The 19098-nt window shown below is 43.4% G+C and overlaps 1 protein-coding gene across 1 annotated transcript in view; it reads right to left on the bottom strand.

Annotated features, from left to right (window-relative positions):
* Positions 1-16255: 16255 nt before the first annotated feature.
* The window catches only part of LOC147740929 (uncharacterized), a 493251-nt gene continuing 490408 nt past the window's right edge, over positions 16256-19098 (bottom strand). The window contains exon 9 of the mRNA XM_086936080.1: positions 16256-16399. The gene's annotated coding sequence lies outside the window, so the exon portion shown is untranslated. The remainder of the gene's footprint in view (positions 16400-19098) is intronic.

Here is a 19098-nt window from a genome sequence, read left to right as displayed (position 1 = left end):
CTTACTTGCACCTAATGAGGTGAACCACTTACGAACTATATGTACCAGAATGCTTAGGGGCGATCCGGAGGAGGGGCTAGCGGTGTTCGATCCATTGCGGTTGATTCTACAAATGGGCTCCCTTGAGCCTTTACGCTGAGGAGCTTCTGGATGACGCACCTGCGTGCCGGTTAGGCATCAAGGCCTGTGACGGTTACTTGCCGGCCTTCTTTTCCACCCCAACTACGTTCTCTACTGATGAGGGAAGATATCCCAAAACCCGGGCCATGTCTCTGGTTTAGAGATCTTGAGAACAACAAGTACTTACTTGCTCCTACTGAGATGAACCACTTACGAACTATATGTACCAGAATCCTTAGGGGCGATCCGGAGAAGGGGCTAGCGGTGTGCTATTCATTGCGGTTGATTCTACAAATGGGGTCCATTGAGCCTTTAAGCTGACGAGCTTCTGGATGACGCACCTGCGTGTCGGTTAGGCATCGAGGCCTGTGACGGTTACTTGGCGGCCTTCTTTTCTACCCCAACTATGTTCTCTGCTGATAAGGGAAGATATCCCGAAACCCGGGCCATGTCTCGGGTCTAGAGATCTTGAGAACAATAAGTACTTACTTGCACCTACTGAAGTGAACCACTTACGAACTATATGTACCAGAATCCTTAGGGGCGATCCGGAGGAGGGGCTAGTAGTGTGCGATTCATTGCGGTTGATTCTACAAATGGGCTCCCTTGAGCCTTTAAGCTGAGGAGCTTCTTAATGACGCACCTGCATGCCGGTTAGGCATCGAGGCCTTTGACGGTTACTTGGTGGCCTTCTTTTCCACCCCAACTACATTCTCTACTGATGAGGGAAGATATCCCGAAACCTGGGCCATGTCTCTGGTCTAGAGATCTTGAGTACAACAAGTAGTTACTTGCACCTTCTGAGGTGAACCACTTACGAACTATATGTACCAGAATCCTTAGGGGCGATACGGAGGAGGGCCTAGCGGTGTGCGATCCATTGCGGTTGATTCTACAAATGGGCTCCCTTGAGCCTTTAAGCTGACGAGCTTCTGGATGAAGCACCTGCATGCCGGTTGGGCATCGAGCCCTTTGACAGTTACTTGGCGGCCTTCTTTTCCACCCCAAATACGTTCTCTACTGATGAGGGAAGATATCCCGAAACCCGGGCCATGTCTCAGGTCTAGAGATCTTGAGAACAACAAGTACTTACTTGCACCTACTGAGGTGAACCACTTACGAACTATATGTACCAGAATCTTTAGGGGCGATCCGGAGGAGGGGCTAGCGGTGTGCGATCGATTGCGGTTGTTTCTTCATGATGGCCTCACACACCCCGAGAGGTGTCATGCTTCATCATTGGGCTTTGCTCCTCTGCGGGCCGGCGCTGCAATGCATGATGGGCTCACCGTAAACGGGGCTCTTTGCCGTCACCTTCCCAATCTTAATATTAGAGGTCGACTCCCCACCTGCGCGCCAGTTTCACTGCCAATGGCACTTTACTTTATAGTCTCACTTGATTGAAGTGTAGGGAATTCACAATCCATATTTTCAAGTGCCAATTTGAATGCTTGTAGTTCTGCTCGCTGAGCTGGACAGTCTCCTAGAGATTGTGTTTTAGTGACCATTGGTGGGAATTTACCATCTCGCATGCGACCTTTAACGATTACACACACTGCACTGTAAGCTTGCTTACTTCCCGTAGCGGGTTGTGCTGTTCGGTCAGTATAAATTATAAATTCGTACTGACAAGAGGGAGAATCTCAATAGAAAGAGGACATTCATGTTCATATTGGAGGAATGCTTGTGTTTTTAAATAAGGATCAAAAACATATTCAACGTCCGCTGCAGCAAAATAATAAACTTATTGTATCCATCTTTGATGTAAAGCTTTTGCATTTTGAATGCTCACTTTTGTAACAGCCTCTAAGGCTGGCACTGGAGTCACGACAATAATGCGTTTCTCCTGAGCTTGAGCTCTTTCTTTTGCTACAAGGGTTTGAACTGCTGTCAGGATTATTTCTGTTGAAGTGAAGCACATTTCTGCTTGTCTATACGAATGTGATTTGTATGCAATTGGTACTTTTTCACCTTCATTAAAAGTTAAATAGGTGAATCCGTATTGAACCAAAATCATTTGGATGACTAAATTGCATTAATTTACACGTGTTTGTTAGTGATTTGTGGCTAACATGTTAGCTTGGAGTGAACACAGGAAATCTGTGTGTCCCTGTTTCCAATGTTTTGTTGAAAAATCAGGGTTGATTAATTCTTAGAGAGGTTTAACCCTTTCTGCGTAATTTTGAATTTAACTTCTTCCAAAATTTAGGAAACCTAGAATCACCTGTAAATTTTCAAGCATTTTTGGAGGTTGGAGCAGCGCACACTTTTCTAAAAAGTTAGCTGCCAGGCTTTTGCCTTCAGTTGAAAGCTGATATCCTAGGAAAAGGACATTGAGATGGGCAATTCTGGATTTTTTAAAGTTGAATTGCAGCCCTCAATAGCGAAGCCCAGTATAATGGTATTCACCCTGTTTAAGTGCCAATCTAGGTAATCGTCTGTCAGATAGATGTCATCGACATATGACAATGCCCCGTCATCATACATTTGTAGTAACTCTGTTACCCTTGCTGAGAATAACCCCTGGCTGTTTTTGAACCCTTGTGGGAGTCAACAAAATTGACTCTGGGTTCCCGTTATTGAAAAAGCTGTTAAGTACCTACTTTCAGGTGCAATGCTTTGACAAAAGAACCTCATTTCAATCATCTAATGTGGTTTTATATTTTTTACGTACAATGTTATTTTTGAATGCTGCACTATGTGCATTTTGCACTGCAAATGTGTGGAACAAGTGTTCAGGTGTCTGTAATCCAAAACTAGACAATATGTATTGCCTGGTTTGGATACAGGAAACTAAGGATTGTTCATTGAGGAGGTGCATGTTTTAATCGCCCCTTGGTATTCAGGTTGATCTAAGATCTCCCAGACCAGTTTTTTTAGCTTCTGCGTTAATTTGGTACTGCCTTTGTGCAGTAGGTTTATTTGTTAGTTGTATTTTGTGGTGAGGTGAGTCCTCATCCCATCCTCCATGATTTTTATATAATGCTGCTCCTGGGCAACTGCCCATTTCCTGGCTTAAGTATATTTTAAGTGAATTGGAATATGGTTGGAGAAGGCTTGCATAATGATGTCCTTGCCAAGTGGGTACTCCCTGACAAATTCTGGTGACCAGTCCTGTTCTGCTAGAAGTATATCATTACCCCTTGGAAGTTTCTCCCAAAAGGCTGCTTTCACTTTTCTTGGTATGTCTCCCTCCACCCGGAGAGTTATTTCATATAACTTTTGTTGGATTACTAACCCTGGTGTCTACAGTCTCTACTGTTATGTACTCATTCAAGTCCACTATCTCCAGAAGTTCCTTCAGGTTTGGGCGAGCTATTGTTACTTCTGCTGCACTGTCCAGCATTGTCTGAGCTTATTCTCCATTCTTGAGTTGTGTTCTCAGTATTCTCGACATGTCTGATCTCAGACCTGCTACCTTCTTTTTACAGAATTGAGGTTTTGATTTGTTTTTCTGAATGTGTTGATCGTCTTCGGACTCCACGTGTTCTTCTTTGTGATCTGACCGTCCTCTTCTTTTTAATGTCTGTGACGATATCTGAAAGGTACCAAAGGAATGTGTATCAGTATCCTGATACCTGTCAGTTTTTTGTAATAAAAAAAAATAAAATTCCAGTCCTCATCTCACCTTATCAAGCCGCTGCGGAACTTGTACAGCCATGTTCACTAACTGGGTACCCCTTGGCTTACGGCCCTCGCTTGGGTCGCCTGACTCATCCCCTTTTTTTGTACGGGGACGTGGTGTAATCATTGGACCATCTAGATCAGTCTTAAGCTTTGTCCCCAACTCATTAGAGAATGTCAGATGTTAGTCGGCTTATCCTCTACGCCCCCGTACTCTAGCCTGGCCATAACAAACGATGCTTTGAGCCAGTCTTCTCTTTTTGGGGGGAAAGGGTCTTTCCATCTTCTACAGATCTCTCTCCGCGCCAATAGGATCATATATAGTAAGAGACCTTTATCCCGTCGTGAGGCAGTCTGACAAAAGAGACCATTATCACAAAATAAAACTAAGGAGAGATTAACCTCCACCCTTGATTTAAAAACATCCAAAAGAGTGTCCCCCACCTCTTTCCAGAAATGTTCCAACACTTTACATTCGTAAAAAATATGGATGTCGTTGGCTAGTGGAGTGTGACATCTCGGGCATTTAGGTGGAGGTGTGGAGTGGTGTGGCTCACTGGTTAGAGGCGGCAGACCCAGAAGCAGAGAACGGCCCGGGACCAGGGTTCAAATCCCGACGCTTCAGGGTCAGCGGACTCGATAATTCTCGCCTCGGTGCCTACTCTAACCAGGGATCACACTCGGCAACTCTGGGCATTAGCTTGCCTCATCTCTACAACGGCCTCCCACATTCGCCGGGGATGCCTGGTTTCACCTTGGAGATACCCAGTAGGGACCATCTCACAGGGATAGCCAGGACGGGTTCCCCAGCGGTCTACAGCGCCACAACACCTCAGGGCAGCGGTGCGCTTTACAAGACACATACATTACAAGACACATACATTACAGGTGCAGGGGCAAATTTTGCTATCTTGTAGGGGGTGTAATAAAGTCTGTTAATGACAAAAAAGTGATTCTTTTTCAAACAGGCAGGCTTTATATACTTATATATTAACTTTAAAGATGGCTCAAAAAGGGCATCTACTCGGGATCCCATGGAGGATAGATTCCATACTGCCTCTGAGGGGGGGATCGCGAGATCTTCAACTTTCAATAGATAATTGTACCACATCGATATTTCCTTTTAAATGGTAGGGCGGATTGGCACAGCTTCTCGATTTCACCATTTCCCTTTATCTCCTCCCGTTCCGCGCCATACCAAGATACTAACTGAAGATACTTGAATCTAGATAGTCCAATCCCGCTCTTTGCCCTCAGATATTCCCATGGATGTACTCCTTCTGCGTCTCTCAATTCCATCCAGGTGGTAATTCCCGCCCTCTTTATTGGAAGTGCCAAGGAATCCCTCAAACATTCTGGGGTTCCGGGCGAGTCCCAGATAGGAGCCAGATCTGAGTAGTAACCTATCCCCCAACTGAGCCTTGCCCTGTGCCACAACTCCAGAGCTGCCCTTTGAACCTTCAAACGGACCAGTTTGAAAAATCTGGGTAATCGAAACATATACATAAAAGCCTCGCCTTCACCTCGCCCTTCCTCTATTACCATTTCTCCCAGCAGGCTGCCCCCTGCAGACCCATCTGGTTTCACAAGTAGCATTTGAATGCTCTTAAACTGGAATGCTACTGCATATAGACTAATATCTGGAAGAGCCAACCCTCCTTTAAATCTCCGTCTGAGCTTTTTCCAAGTTAGTGTTACCTCTTTATCCCCCCATATAAAGCTTCCTATCTTACTCTGCACCTTACTGATATTCTTTTTTGGAAAGGTTAGAGGTATAGTGGAAAAAAGATAGGAAAGCTTGGGGAGAATGACCATCTTCACGAGGTTAATTTTCCCATAGATGGTTAAGGGGAGATTTCTCCATCTACTAAACAGAAGTTGTATCTCTCTGGTCACTCTATTCAGGTTTAGCTGGGGGATTTTCTCCAGGTCTTTCACAAAGTATTTCCCCAAATATCTAAACTCTGAGCTCACTGGACCTCCATTGGTCCAGATTCCAGCACATGACCTCAGTTTTTGATCTGTTTGCCGCATGACCTGATAAGGACCCGAATTCTGCCAACAACCCCTCAACCCGTGGAATCATGGCCACTGGATCACTTGTATATAATATCAGGTCGTCTGCGTAGAGGGCCAGTTTAGAACTGTAAAGCCCAAACTGAAAAGGGGCAATTAATTCATTTAGCCTTATGGCCTGTGCCAGGGGTTCAATATAAACATTGAATATTAACGGGGAAATAGGGCACCCCTGCCTAGTACCTCACTGTAAACTAAAACTAGATGTTAATAAACCATTCAGGAGGATCGGCGCTGAGGCTCCCTGGTAGCAATTCTGTAGAGTCTGGATAAAAACAGGACCAAACCCCATTACCTCCAAGACCACCCATAGGTAGGTCCAGCAGACACTATCAAATGCCTTGGCCGCGTCTAATGCGACTACGGCCAAGGCTTCAGATCATTGTATGGCGAGATCTATATTCCCAATTAAGAGGTGGGTCTGATCCTCAATGTGTCTTCCAGCCACAAACCTCTTTTGGTCTGTATGGATCAACTTGGGTGCCAGTTTAGCTAATCTCCCCACGAGAATGCCCATAAAGATTTTATAATCTGCGTTCAGCAGGGAGATTGGTCGATATGAGTCTGCCCTTAACCCCTTCAGCGCGGCGCGAATTTTCGCGCTGTGCTGAAGGTTCTAATGAGCCTATCGGCTAATGACGCAACGGTTCGGTCATGAGCGCAGCTCAACCGACGCTCATGACGGAACCGTTCCGTCATGAGCATGGAAGGGGTTAAGGGGTCTTTACCCGGATTCAGAATTAAAATAATTATAGCCTCTTTCCATTAATTAGGGACTCTGCCCGCGGGAGAGTAAACCGAGTTGAAGATTGTGGCCAAAACAGGAGACAGCTCTTCTGCAAGGTGTTTATATACTGCACTTGGAAATGCATCCGGGCCAGCAGCTTTTTTATTTTTTTATTTCTTAATCTGTTCTGCTATTTCCTCCAGTGTAATGGGGGCATCTAGGCTATTCCTGCCCTCCTTGGACAAAATTGGCAGAAATTTGTTGCGCAGCCATAGACGAATGATGTCTGGGGATGGAGCAAGATCTTCTTTATAGAGATCTGAGAACAGCGAGAGAAACATGTTTGCATATCCTCAGCTTTATTCAATGTTTCCCTGTCGTCATTTACAATAAGTTCTTTAATATTGTTCTTAGCTCAGTCGGCTCTGGCTTTCCAGGCTAGTAATGCTCCTGCTTTTTCCCCATACTCAAAATGTTTCATCTTTCTGGAGTTCCATTGTGCTGTACACCTTGAGTCAAGTTTCCCTCTATAATCTTGTCTTGCCTCGTCTAGGTCCTGCAGGACTTGCAAAAGTCGCTCTGAGTCTTCACTGTTCAGCCCAGTCCTTTCCAGCTCTAACTGACCTATTCTTCCCTCGATGTCCTTTAGCGTCTTGGCCTCAGCCCTGTTTTAAGCACATATAATGCCATGTAATGTTCCCCTTAAGTAGGCTATTTAGGCATCCCATATAAAGTCTAAGGTTGCAGAGCCAATATTTTGTGTGGAAAAATTCCAAAGAAAAGGACTTAATGGATTCGATAACATCAGAGTTAGGAAGCATTACCCTCTTTAACGTCCATCTTGACTGTGCCTGCTGGCCTTTGTTCAAGAAGACAAACTGTAATGGGGCGTGATCTGAAAGGGGACTAGGCATAATAGAAATCTCCTCTATGTCGATAAGAGATTGTCTATCAGTAAAGACATAGTCTATCCTGGATGAATGGCCACATTTCTTGCTATAGAATGTAATGCCCTGCTGCATACCTTTCATAGCTCTCCAAACATCTGCCAAATTTAAGTCATGGATCATGTTTGACAGTGTACGACGTATCTTGGGAGCTCCTATATGGTGGCTCAAATTAGACCTATCATTGGTAGGGTTCAATAAGACATTGAAATCGCCACCAAGAATATGGGGCGGTGGCTCCAATGTCAATATTGATTGTACCTTGAGCAAATAAGAATCATCAACGTTAGGACCATAAAATGAGGCACATGTTATCTCTATATTATTTAATTTCATTTGAGCCACTAACCATCTCCCAGAGGAAATTGTTTGAGTTCTCCCTAAGGAACAAGAAGTACCTTGTTTCACCAGTATTGCTACACCTCTGCTATGTGAGGTCTGATGAGACACACTAAAGTCTTTTATCCAGTGAACTTTAGAGAAAATTGAGCTGCTTTATGATATGCTCAGATGGGTATCCTCCAGGAAACAAACCTGGGCACGAGAGAGTTCCAAGTATTTAAGGATTAATCTCTGCCTTCTGGGGCAACTCATTCCATTAACATTTGATGAGGTGAAGATGGTCCGTCTACCACTCAATCCTTGGTCTCCCGCCATCTTTCCTGTCTACCTATGTAACCCATATATCTAACTCCTTGACTTAACATGGCACAATGTAAAATAGGATGAGATGAGATTATTTTTTTATTTTTTACCCTATTCTCCCCACCCAGGTGTTCCCCCCACCCGACCCCCTCCCTGGACCCCAGTACCTGTGCCCCTTTGCCGCATGAGGAGCTAATATTGCCATCTACAGCACTATGTGATCTGCTAACAAAAGAGAATAGCTTTCTGCTTAATCAGTACTTATCACTATCAAAAGAAAAAACATCCACCTACTTCTTCACCCCCTGCTCCTCTCTGATCTTTACAATGAGGTCATCGGCCTCTTCTCCTGATTTAATCTGATGCATATGATTGTTTTAACATCACCCGGAGCAGTGCAGGGAACTTAAGCTGCGCCTTGGCCTCCATCTGCTTCCCCAGCTCCCACTGTCTAGTGGCTGTTACATGAGAAATATCTGATCTAATTTGGAAGGAAAAGGGATTGGAGCTAATGAATGTAATTGACCTTTCTTTCAGGGCCAAAGACAGGATCTGTTCCTTAACTGAGTACGTCAAAAAATTGAGCGAGATCTTCCTTGGCTTTTGCCTAGTGGGGTTCCTTCGAAAGGGGTCATGGTGGACTCAATCTACATCGTCAACACCTTTCAAGACTGTTCCCTTCAGCAGCGAGATCACATATCCCTTTAGATCGGCCCCTTCTAGAGCTTCAGGAACATTTAATAATTTTAAATTGTTCGGCCAGGAATGATTTTCTAGGTGTTCAATGTTCACTTTCAGCTTTCTGTTCTGTACAGATAGTTTAGCTACTTCCAATTCAGTTGAACGTATCGAATCCCTCATTTTCGGTATTTCTTTCTCCATGACTTCGGTTCTTAATGTAACTTCATCTAGTCTCTTAGTTAACACTTCGCATGAGGCTTGGATTACTGCCTGATTTGCTTCGGACGTTGAAAATCTACTTGCCATCTCGACTTGATTGTTCTCTGAGACAGTGAATCTATTAGTTATTTCGTCCTTCATTGTCAAGAGGATGTCCGCTAATGTGGATGAGGTTACATCCGATTTACCAGTTATTTCCTTAATCGATGGTAATGCCAATGTCTACCGCTTCTCCTGACACTCCTTGTTTTTTCCGCACATACGCACCAGGTCGGACCGTGACACAGCCCTCTGAATTGTTAAGTTCCAAAACTGAATATTTATTCGACAGACTTACTTCTGGGTGGACCGTCATCAGGGCTTCTACTGCATCCTGCTCACTGGATATTTCATTAATCGTTCCATCTGCAGGGGTGATATATTTGCCTGTGCTACCACTATCTGTGATAATGAGTGTCACCTGTTCCTCTTTTGAGTAGGTAGGGGTAATTGCGGCAGTACTAGTGGCCATGACCTTGTAATAGGATTTTAGTGAGGGCGTAACTTTTAGCTTGGGTGGGGTGCCCTTCTTAGCTTTCCCCTTCCTTCTATCCACTACAACGTCGCTCTTTTTTGTTCTGGCCTCAGCACCCTCGTCGGGGTTACAGCCTTTAATTTTACCCTGTCTATTAGTGGCTCTGACCTCTGAAATGGGAGGAGAGATACGCGGGGATAGCCTGTTCTTTCCTGCACTGGGTCTAAAACCAACCGGGCTCGGAGGGCATACCTGTTAATTTTAAGGTTCTGCCCTTGATCTTGAACCTTCTTTCGCGATGACCCTTCAGTGTTTATCGCGCCCTCCAGCCCTGCAAGACTATCGAAATTCAGGACACCATCTACATCCATCCATCCATCAATACCTCAGGGACGCTTTCCTCTTTGTCTTTAAGCCCAGTAAATCGCTCTGAGCGCAATACACTCCTGCAGACGTTTATCAGGGTATATCCTCTAATCTTGCGTCGACTTCCCACCTTCACAATGGCACTCGCCCCGGTTTTACCTCCTACACCGAGACTCACGGTTCTCTCCTTTGCTCTCACCACCACTGTCGAGATGATGCACAATGGGGTGGTCATGCCAGCTCCGCTGCTGTCACTGCTACTCACGACCCGGAACAGAAGGAGGGCCGAGTCGCGTCTCCTTCGTGCTCGGGCTGCCTCCGCCCAGCGCGCACACCAACCGCGTCTGTTGCTACTGTTGCTTCCACGGCCCTCTTCGCTGCTCCCTTCACTCCTCTTGCAGAACGGGGAACTCTCCAACCTCATAATAAGTAAGGATAAGAAGAAGGGGGGTTTGTATATTCTTCTTAACGAAGAACGTTTCTTTTAATCTTTAAATGTCATAAATATCCGCCATAGCAGGAATCGCATTAGATAACTTTAGCTGATGCATCTATCGGGGGGAGCTGAGCCGCAGCTGTTCAGCTCGCGGCCGCCATGTTCCTCCTCTGTCCGGTTCTCTCAAATTATCCCTATTCCTGAGGTGATACCTTCTTTCAGAGGGCTCCTTTTGAGGAGACCTACCTCAGGATTGAGAACATTTCTCTTTTGAATGTTGTTTATTAATTTCCCACTTCTTTTTAGAAGATGTAGGATTTTGTTTAATAGAGTCCTTCTCAGGACCTTCAGACAGTTGTGGCTTCGAAGGTTTTCCACCCAAACTGTCTCTACCTAATTCTGCATAACATTTTTCTATTATTCTGGGTAGTTCTTGTTGATGTTCTGTTACATCAAATTTCCTTAAGCGTTGGCGGATCGCCACTGATGCTGCCTCCCCTTTAATATTAGAATATTATTGTTGAGACCTGGTCGAAATTTTTCAGTAATTTCATACCTAAGCTCAGAGCAGTCTCTGCCCTTTATTAGTTTTGAATTTGTTCCAGGGTATCAGGTATTACCGCAATTGATGGAACCCTTATGTTTCAGTATAGATGGCAGCAAAGACTGTGCCCCAAGTGGTGCAGTCTTCCATTTGTGGTGTGATCCCCATTGGTAAACAGATTGTTAGGATTCTGTGTTTCTCATAAGGGCTAGTATTTGGAAAACCTGCTTCGATTTGAGCTATTTTTTAAGCTAACCAGAATGGAATTTGTTCATGTTTTGTGGGCATTTTACCCATGACTGGTTGTAAAGTCTGTGGAGTAATTCTTTCTGTTTTCCCCTGTTGAGGGGTTTGATTTGGAATGGTTAATGGTGGTTGGACTGTGAAAGTCTGCATGACATATTGGACTAATTCTCTGTAAAGTTTTATTAACTCTTTGAGTTGAGTTAGTAATTCCTCGTCTAACATTGCTTCAATGTCAGGATGAGGTGCGTAGGTGGTTAAAATCTGCTATGTTGCTCCTGGTCTACCTAGTGGACCGAGCCCGGTAATGAGATTGTAATGATTTTAGGCACCTTTAAACCAGAGATTATGCTCCTGGTATGTGAGTGGAATTTCAATACACTCGAAAGAAATATGTTCCTCAGGTGGTTCATCTTCTTTAAAAAAGTGAAACACTTTTGTTACTGGATTTGATTCTGGGAATACGATCCATGAATAGAATACCTGTGTCTGAAAGGATTTGTGTACCTCTATCACGAAAATTGCTCTACAACCTTGGTGTTAGGCCATGTTTTATACGTTTTAGAGTGATGGCTCTCCTTAAATTTGGATGGATGTTTATAACACCCTCATCGGTTTCATTTAAACCTGAAGGATTAAAAGCTGTTACGACTTGGTCAGCCGCAGCTTCACCGGTCACAGTATTAGTATCCCCGTTAAGGGACATGGTTTTTCACCTACTACTGACAGCGGCAGTCAAACTAGTGCTAACGAACAGGGAGGACACCACCAAAACTATCTACAAAGGCTGGCTCAACTGGGTCATCCACCTCAGAGGATGAAATCGATTAGCGCTGCAATACTCCCCCTGGAAAGCATCATCAAGGGAGCTTTGAGAAATTATGGACAAGGCCTTGGTCTCATATGAACCCCCATAAGATACCGATCCGAAAACTCTTGCTGCAGCACACAAGACCGTACCTACCTCGCTAGGAGGGGGAACAAAAAGCAACGGATATGTCGGAAACTAAGAGCTTCTCTTTTGTTTAAGTCAGGATGGTATTCCTATAAATGTCCTTCCTACTCCTATGAGCCAGCAAGGGGAGAACCACACAAAATGTACTGTTTAAATGAAAAAATATATATGTAAAAAAAAATGTAGAACAAGTTTCAAGGAAACAAAGATAAGGTGCACAATATTTTGGAACACTGTATCCTTCAATGTTAAAAAAACCAAACAGCTAATATATAGGATTTTTGTCATATCCAGCTATGGCGGATATTAACCCTACCCACTCCAGACGTCTTATGGAGTATGTGAGTAGGGGTCTCTGAGAAAAGCATGACTGAGTTACTCAGTATCTAGCGTTAAATTAGTGCCTTACCAAACCATTGGGTGTTATGTAGTGTAGTTCCTATTTTCCTTATAGGCTCTGCGTATTGGAATAATATACCCTATTGGTTTGGCATAGGACAGAAGTCAGTATGCCCCTATCAAAAATACAAACCTTAATTTACTTTGTACCAGCTAACTCAGAGGCCACTAGAAACTCCTTGTAAACAAGAAGTGAGTAGTTTCTGGCAACCGCATAAACTTGACAACTTTGTTTCTCTTTTAGAATCGAAACATGTCTCAGAATCGTGAAAACAATAGATAACAGTTTCACTCAGCTAATCGTGCATGCTTAGTTTCTTCAGAGTTACACAGAAAGAAATAGACAGGCATTTCAATAAAAGGATTTATTGAACAGTCTTGTTTCTCGTGTAAGAGATATGAACTGTTACAATCGTAAGACAGTATGCAGGATATATTATGTACAGCGTAAGCAGCAGGAAGAAATAATACTGCAATAGCATTGTCTTTTAGCTATGACACATGTTCATATACATACATAAATAACACAAGCTAAAAAGTGAGTGCTCCTATGATGGTTCTCTAACTAGTTCGACCCCTGTGTACCTAACGTAAGTATAGTACAAGGTAAGAAGTAGTTGCTGTATTCTTTGTATTCTATAGTATGGTATGCTATAGTTTGGTATGCAAAGCGCCCCTCTAGGTTCCAGCTCCATACCTTAGAATGAGAGATGTGGGAATCTATTTCCGGGTCTCGAACTCTAACATCCCGCGAAGGAAGTCAGAACACTGGAAGCTTCTCCTGTGAGTGCATCAGGCTGGGACACAAACTCCTCTAAAGTCGTGGTCTCCTCCAAACTTGCCATACTTGCTGTGGCAGGGGAAGGTATATTTATACCTGGAAAGTGCTTAGGAATGTTTGCATTGACGTAAAGTCGGGCAGAGGAAGACTTCAGGAATGAACACTTGAGGAATAGTGGTTCATGCATAATAAATGAGTTCTTGGAGAAATCAATAATCCTGGGCTAGGGAAAGTCTCAACAGCTTAAGGGTCTGGTTTCTAAGAACTTGTTGTGACGTTGGGGTGGACGGATGTAGGTGACCATGCCTGTATTTGGACAGTATGGCTAATGCCTAAATAAGGACTGGGATCTTATGTCTATATAAGGGCAATGCGAATTGTGCCTATATAAGGACATGATTCAAGAAAACCTATATACGGACACACAAAGTGGAATACAATAGGGGAGTCCAGCGAGGCACAGCTTGCGTGGACCCCCAATGTGTTCCTACCCATAATAATCAGCAAATCTCAAACTTAACTTGAAAAAACACAATTTTTTTCAAATTTCTGCGAGAGAAAGTTGTGGGATCACCTCGCTGACACAAATTTCCTACCACTCAGCATTCCCCCAGGTCTCCCTATGAAAATGGTACCTCACTCACGTGGGGGGGACAAGTACTTGCTTGCATGGACCCCCCGATGTTCTCCTACCCAGAATCCCCTGCAAACCTCAAATTTACCTAAAGAAATCTAATTTTCCATATATTTTTGTATGGGATTTCCTGTTCCGGCACAATTATCCTACCACACAGCATTCATATCTTCGGCAGACCCACCCCTGGCCTCACCCCTAAAAAAAAAGACATATAATCCCTGGCATCTAGTGGGCTTTCTGGCCCCCCAGGGGCAACTGCCCACATCTGCCGACAAGGGGGCAGAAAGGATGGAATTATGCTGGGGGTCCATACCCCTAAATCAAATTTTAAAAAATCCCTAGTTTCTAGGGGACTTTCTGCCTGCGAGGGATGGTTGATTGGGGGTTACTGCCTTGATCTGCCTTTCAGGGGGCAGAAAGACTAGAATTGTGCTGGAGGGGTTGGGGCATTGTCATGCCCATCTTGGGCAGCCTCCACCCCTAAATCATATTTAAAAAATCCCTGGCTTTTAGTGGGCTTTCTGTCCCCCAGGAGGGGCGGATTGGGGACTACTGCATCATCTACCCCCAGGGAGGGGCAGAAAGGCTGATTTTTTCACAAATATTTTGGGCAGAGCAAAGGCCCTTGCTAAGGAGCCCCCTCCCTAGTGCCTAGTAGATGGATCACTAGCGAGGGATACCATTGGAAAGGGGTGATTGTCCCTTTTCCAATGATACCTCTCCTGGTTTTCTAGGTGCTCGGGGGCTGAGATAGCCCCCTGAGCACATAGAAAGTGAAACTAAAATTAGCTCATTTCAGTTTTGGTTTCTGTGTATCGAAGTCTGTGTGATGTGCGTGCTGATCGTCATTGAACAGAGACCAAAGCGACAGCCTCTGGAGCCACAGCCACATTTCCCAGCTCCGGAGGCTGTTTGGGAGAAAAGGGAAATCTCTGGTGCCTGCAACAGAGGGATTTCCTGTGCCTGGTGATCGGACGGAGGGTGCCTTCCAAGTCACCGAAGGGGTTCAAGATAGGTGGGTTGCAAAACTTGATCATTCTAAAAAGCCGGTCATGGTTCTAAGAAGGCTGGGAAACACTGCATTACAATGAAAGATCCCACTAAAGCTGTATAGGCATTCTTCAGTCTTGAGCTATGTTCTGCAAGTTTAGTCTAAAGGGTGGTTGATCATATATATATTATCTTATAAACCAGTCAGACATTTTTAACCAATTTTGGCCATGAGTGAGATATAGTGTTCTAGCCCACTATTATTATAGAAATATATTTAGCATAGTATTAGAGGGAACTCTTAAACAAAATATTCTTGAGGCACCCAAGTACTACAGGAAGTCAACAATGTCTTTATACGATTGGATGACTTCCCAAGTTCACTTAAGGGAGGCACGAGGTGCATAAATCAGAACAGCAAAAGATCTGTGTCTCATAAACTAGAAACTAATTTGACCACATGCTGTATTTAACAATATCTACAACTAAAGATGCTAAGGTGGTGTAGAGCACCTGTGTAAAAAATATTATTTGATTTGCAGCCTTTTCCTACTGATACATGGCAGGAAGCTAAGTAGGAAAGGCAGCAAATGGAAGCAGTAGATCACTTGTTAATGAAGCCGAATGGGTGTATTAATTTATATGTGGAGAGATTCACATGGCTCTGAACTTCTTCCTCAAGTTCATTTATAAGGGTATTGAAAAAAAGAGCCATAAGGGATGTCCCAGCTGAAAAGTTCAAAGTTTACTTTTGTATGGGTCACCCCGTGAATAAAGTCATAATATAGCCTTTGAGCCCAAAGTAGCGATCTCTAGCGGCCGTTAACGGTTCGGCTTGGACCTTTAACAAGGCAGCATGCCTTTAATGGCCAGTAGAGCCCGCTACAGAGGTAGCCAAGAACATTCTTCCCCTAGAGGGCAGACAGTCCAAATTTGTATAACAATGTTGCTGCTCCGGGCTTTTACAAGCCATTAGAAGCATTGCACTCCATTGTCTTCAGTGGAGTGGTCAACATTCCAATGTTCTAGTTTGTATTGTAATATCTCTCAACAACCTATCTCTCAAAGGATTGAACTTCCTATAATTCCTACTGGATAAAGAGAACTCTCTTTTCACTGAATGCCTCTATAAAAGATGCACAGGAGGTCTAGGTGGACCCTATTTTGTGGAGACCAGAACACAGAAATGGGAAGATGTCAACTTTGTTATCTTCCAATCATTCTTTATTTGTTTTGCATTGAAAAGAGTGATAGTTTGGAAATTTAGGAGCATTACAAAATGGCTAAAATAATCACAGAAACTTTGCATGAAAGTTATGAACATGAACTCAAGAACACAGATTATGGGCCACTGATCCAGCTCCTGGGTATTGTTCACCTCCCTGGTAGGTTTATTGCACTGCATCTATTCATTCGTTCATCAATGATTTCATAGGCACCAGGTGTCGCTCGCAGTCCCTCTGAGTGTTCCAAGTTTATTTGCTATATATGGAACCTTTAAGAAAAATGACATGGAGAAAATATTAAGAGAAACATTCATCCACAGCACTGAGGAAATGAGATATGAGAGAAAGCTGTGAGGTGGTCAAGGCTCATAGGATGTCATCTTCTCATAATGGCAAATTCACATAACCTTAAGTTTGAACTTTTCTAATTTTTGCCTTATAGCAATTCAGAAAGCCTGTCCAGAGTACTCCTGGAGAGATGTTCTAAGTCTGTTTGTAGGATTGCAGAGTTGCAATAAATTCACATTTTTGTAGGTGGAATGTGACACAACTAGTGTTTTTGTACCCATGGTTCTTCCTTTTACTCTAAGACAAGGAACACATTCTTCTCTATGGAGAAGCATCTTCCTCTACTATTTTGACCTTTTCAGGTCCAATCCTGAAAAACACTGCTGCCTTTGCCCTGAGAAATATTTTTTTTAAAAGATGCAGAAATTCCTAAAAACGATTGTGGGTGTTCACATTTTTTTTGGTTAGGTTTGACAGAGCAGTTTTCGCCTGACAAAATTGTGTGAAAATGATCAGGTCAGGGGCTTTGGCTCATACAAATGTTGTGAGACAGGAGTGCATGTTTTGAAAAGGCAGAATTTTTGTGCTTTCACAAAAAAAGTATTTGCTCTCCACAGAGTGGTGATCATTTTGTTTATTTATCCAGCTGACAGAGCTTGAATTTTCAGGGGCAGACACATGACACGATACATGACACTGTAATGGTATTAAAGAGTTTTGGATAACTAGATAATTTATGGTGTTTTTCTCTGGCAGCAGCACAGATGGGAGGAGGGCAGTCATTGATCAACATGCATTTTTAGCTCTAGCAAGACAATGCAACTGTCACCTGACCTTTTAACCTATACCAACATTATACTAGAGTTATTAACTTCTACACATATTCATTCCCATGGTATTTATATATAATGATTCATATTGCAATGCACCATTCTATCAAAGCCTGATCTACTGACATAAAATGGGCCCAAGTGATAACACTAACAAAATCTGCCATAATACATGCATGCCAACCCTCTTGATTCAGGCAGAGACTACTGATTCCCAGGCTACTCTCCCACCTAACGATCAAGGCTAGTATCCCGTCTCCCAATTCCTGCATGCGGAAAGCCGATTTGGAGTTTTGTAAAACTGCCAAATATATTATGTTTATGCTGTAAGGCACGCTCCATTTCCCCCTTCCAAGAATTACCTCTCACTACAAATGTTGATATTTTGTCCTTAATTCTTGGACAGGGAAAGAAAAGCATGGACAATCCTTTACATTTTACTTTTGGCAGTCTTACATAGCACAAACAAAAACAGAATTTACAGCTCTACTTTTGTTTGACAGAGTCTAGAACACTGTTTTTGTTTGTGATATGGTACGGTATTAAACTGCCAAAAATGAAATGCTGATTGTCTGTCAACAGACATACCATGCATACCAATAGACCTGATTCAGGTATATTGCCTCTGCTCTAGTATAAGTTACTGAGGAAAATACATTGGGTCTTATTTATGAGCCCATGCGTCACTTTTGCGCCACTGGTGCGTCACTTTTTGTGAGGCACCAGCAGCGTAAAAAATGTGCCATATTGTGTCATATTTACAAAGTGAAGCATCTAGGTAGATAAGTCAGTTTGTAAATCCTTGCGCTGCATTATACCTACGTCAGGCATAACGTATGCAGGGTGGGCGTTCTGACACAAGTAAGCCTCGTAGAAGTGACGCAGTGAAATCTATGAGATTTCACTGCGCCACTTCTAGGACGGAAATGCGTCAATATCTTATGCCTGCTGCGCGTAAGACTGATGCAGGCACATTCTAAATGGGACTTGCCCATGTGAAATGACCCATTGCTGGAGTTGCGTTATTTTTTGACACACTCAAGCAATGCATAATTTTTGTGCCTACAGATATGTCAGAAATACTGACGTATCTGTAACTCCTTGCAACATGATGCGTCATACTGTAAATATGTTGCATCATTCGTGTCGCAAGGAAGGTGCAATGAGTGGTGCATCGCTGTTTTCACGCAGCGATGCGTCATTTTTCATAAATGAGGCCCATTGTCCTGACTATATTTTAGGTCTCGTCTGCTTGGGCTGCACATGCGCAGTCTCGCTGGCGAGATTTTATGTTTTTTGGTCAGCTTCAGTATCGGGCTTTAAGCCCCGCCCCTCTTTCCCATTGGCTGGCATGATCATTTATGCTAAACGGTGGCCAGCCATTGGGAAAGAGCATTCTGTGAAGTAGACTTCTCTCTTTTTGAGACGGCTCACTTGGACGGGCTCGTCTGACTTCCTTTTGGTGTAAAAGGTTTCTTATCTTTATTGGGCCATGTTAAAAAATTGTCTATATTGTCCAAGCATCATTTATTAGCAGTTCCTATGGAGATAATAAAAACAAATGTATAAGGGTATTTTAGAGGTATTTATCTCGCACCCCTGGAGGTGGGCATGTTTCAGGTATTTTCGTAGCTCCTGCGTGGTTTAGTGCTGTCACACAGTGTGTTTTAAATCAGTGATCTTGGGGCTACCAGAAACAAACACATGCACACACAATCTTGTGCGCACAAATAATACATACGAGGTTGAGTCATCTCTGCTTAGGAACCTATACAGAGATATATAATGAGCTGAACACAAACATATAAACAGAGTTATTTCAAGTACACGGAGGATGGTAGCAGCTCTGT

The sequence above is a fragment of the Lissotriton vulgaris genome, chromosome 1_1 (assembly GCF_964263255.1).
Source record: "Lissotriton vulgaris chromosome 1_1, aLisVul1.2, whole genome shotgun sequence".
Taxonomy (NCBI): Eukaryota; Metazoa; Chordata; class Amphibia; order Caudata; family Salamandridae; genus Lissotriton; species Lissotriton vulgaris.
The sequence above is the reverse complement of the archived record's forward strand: the minus strand, read 5'-3'. Positions and strand labels throughout refer to the sequence as shown.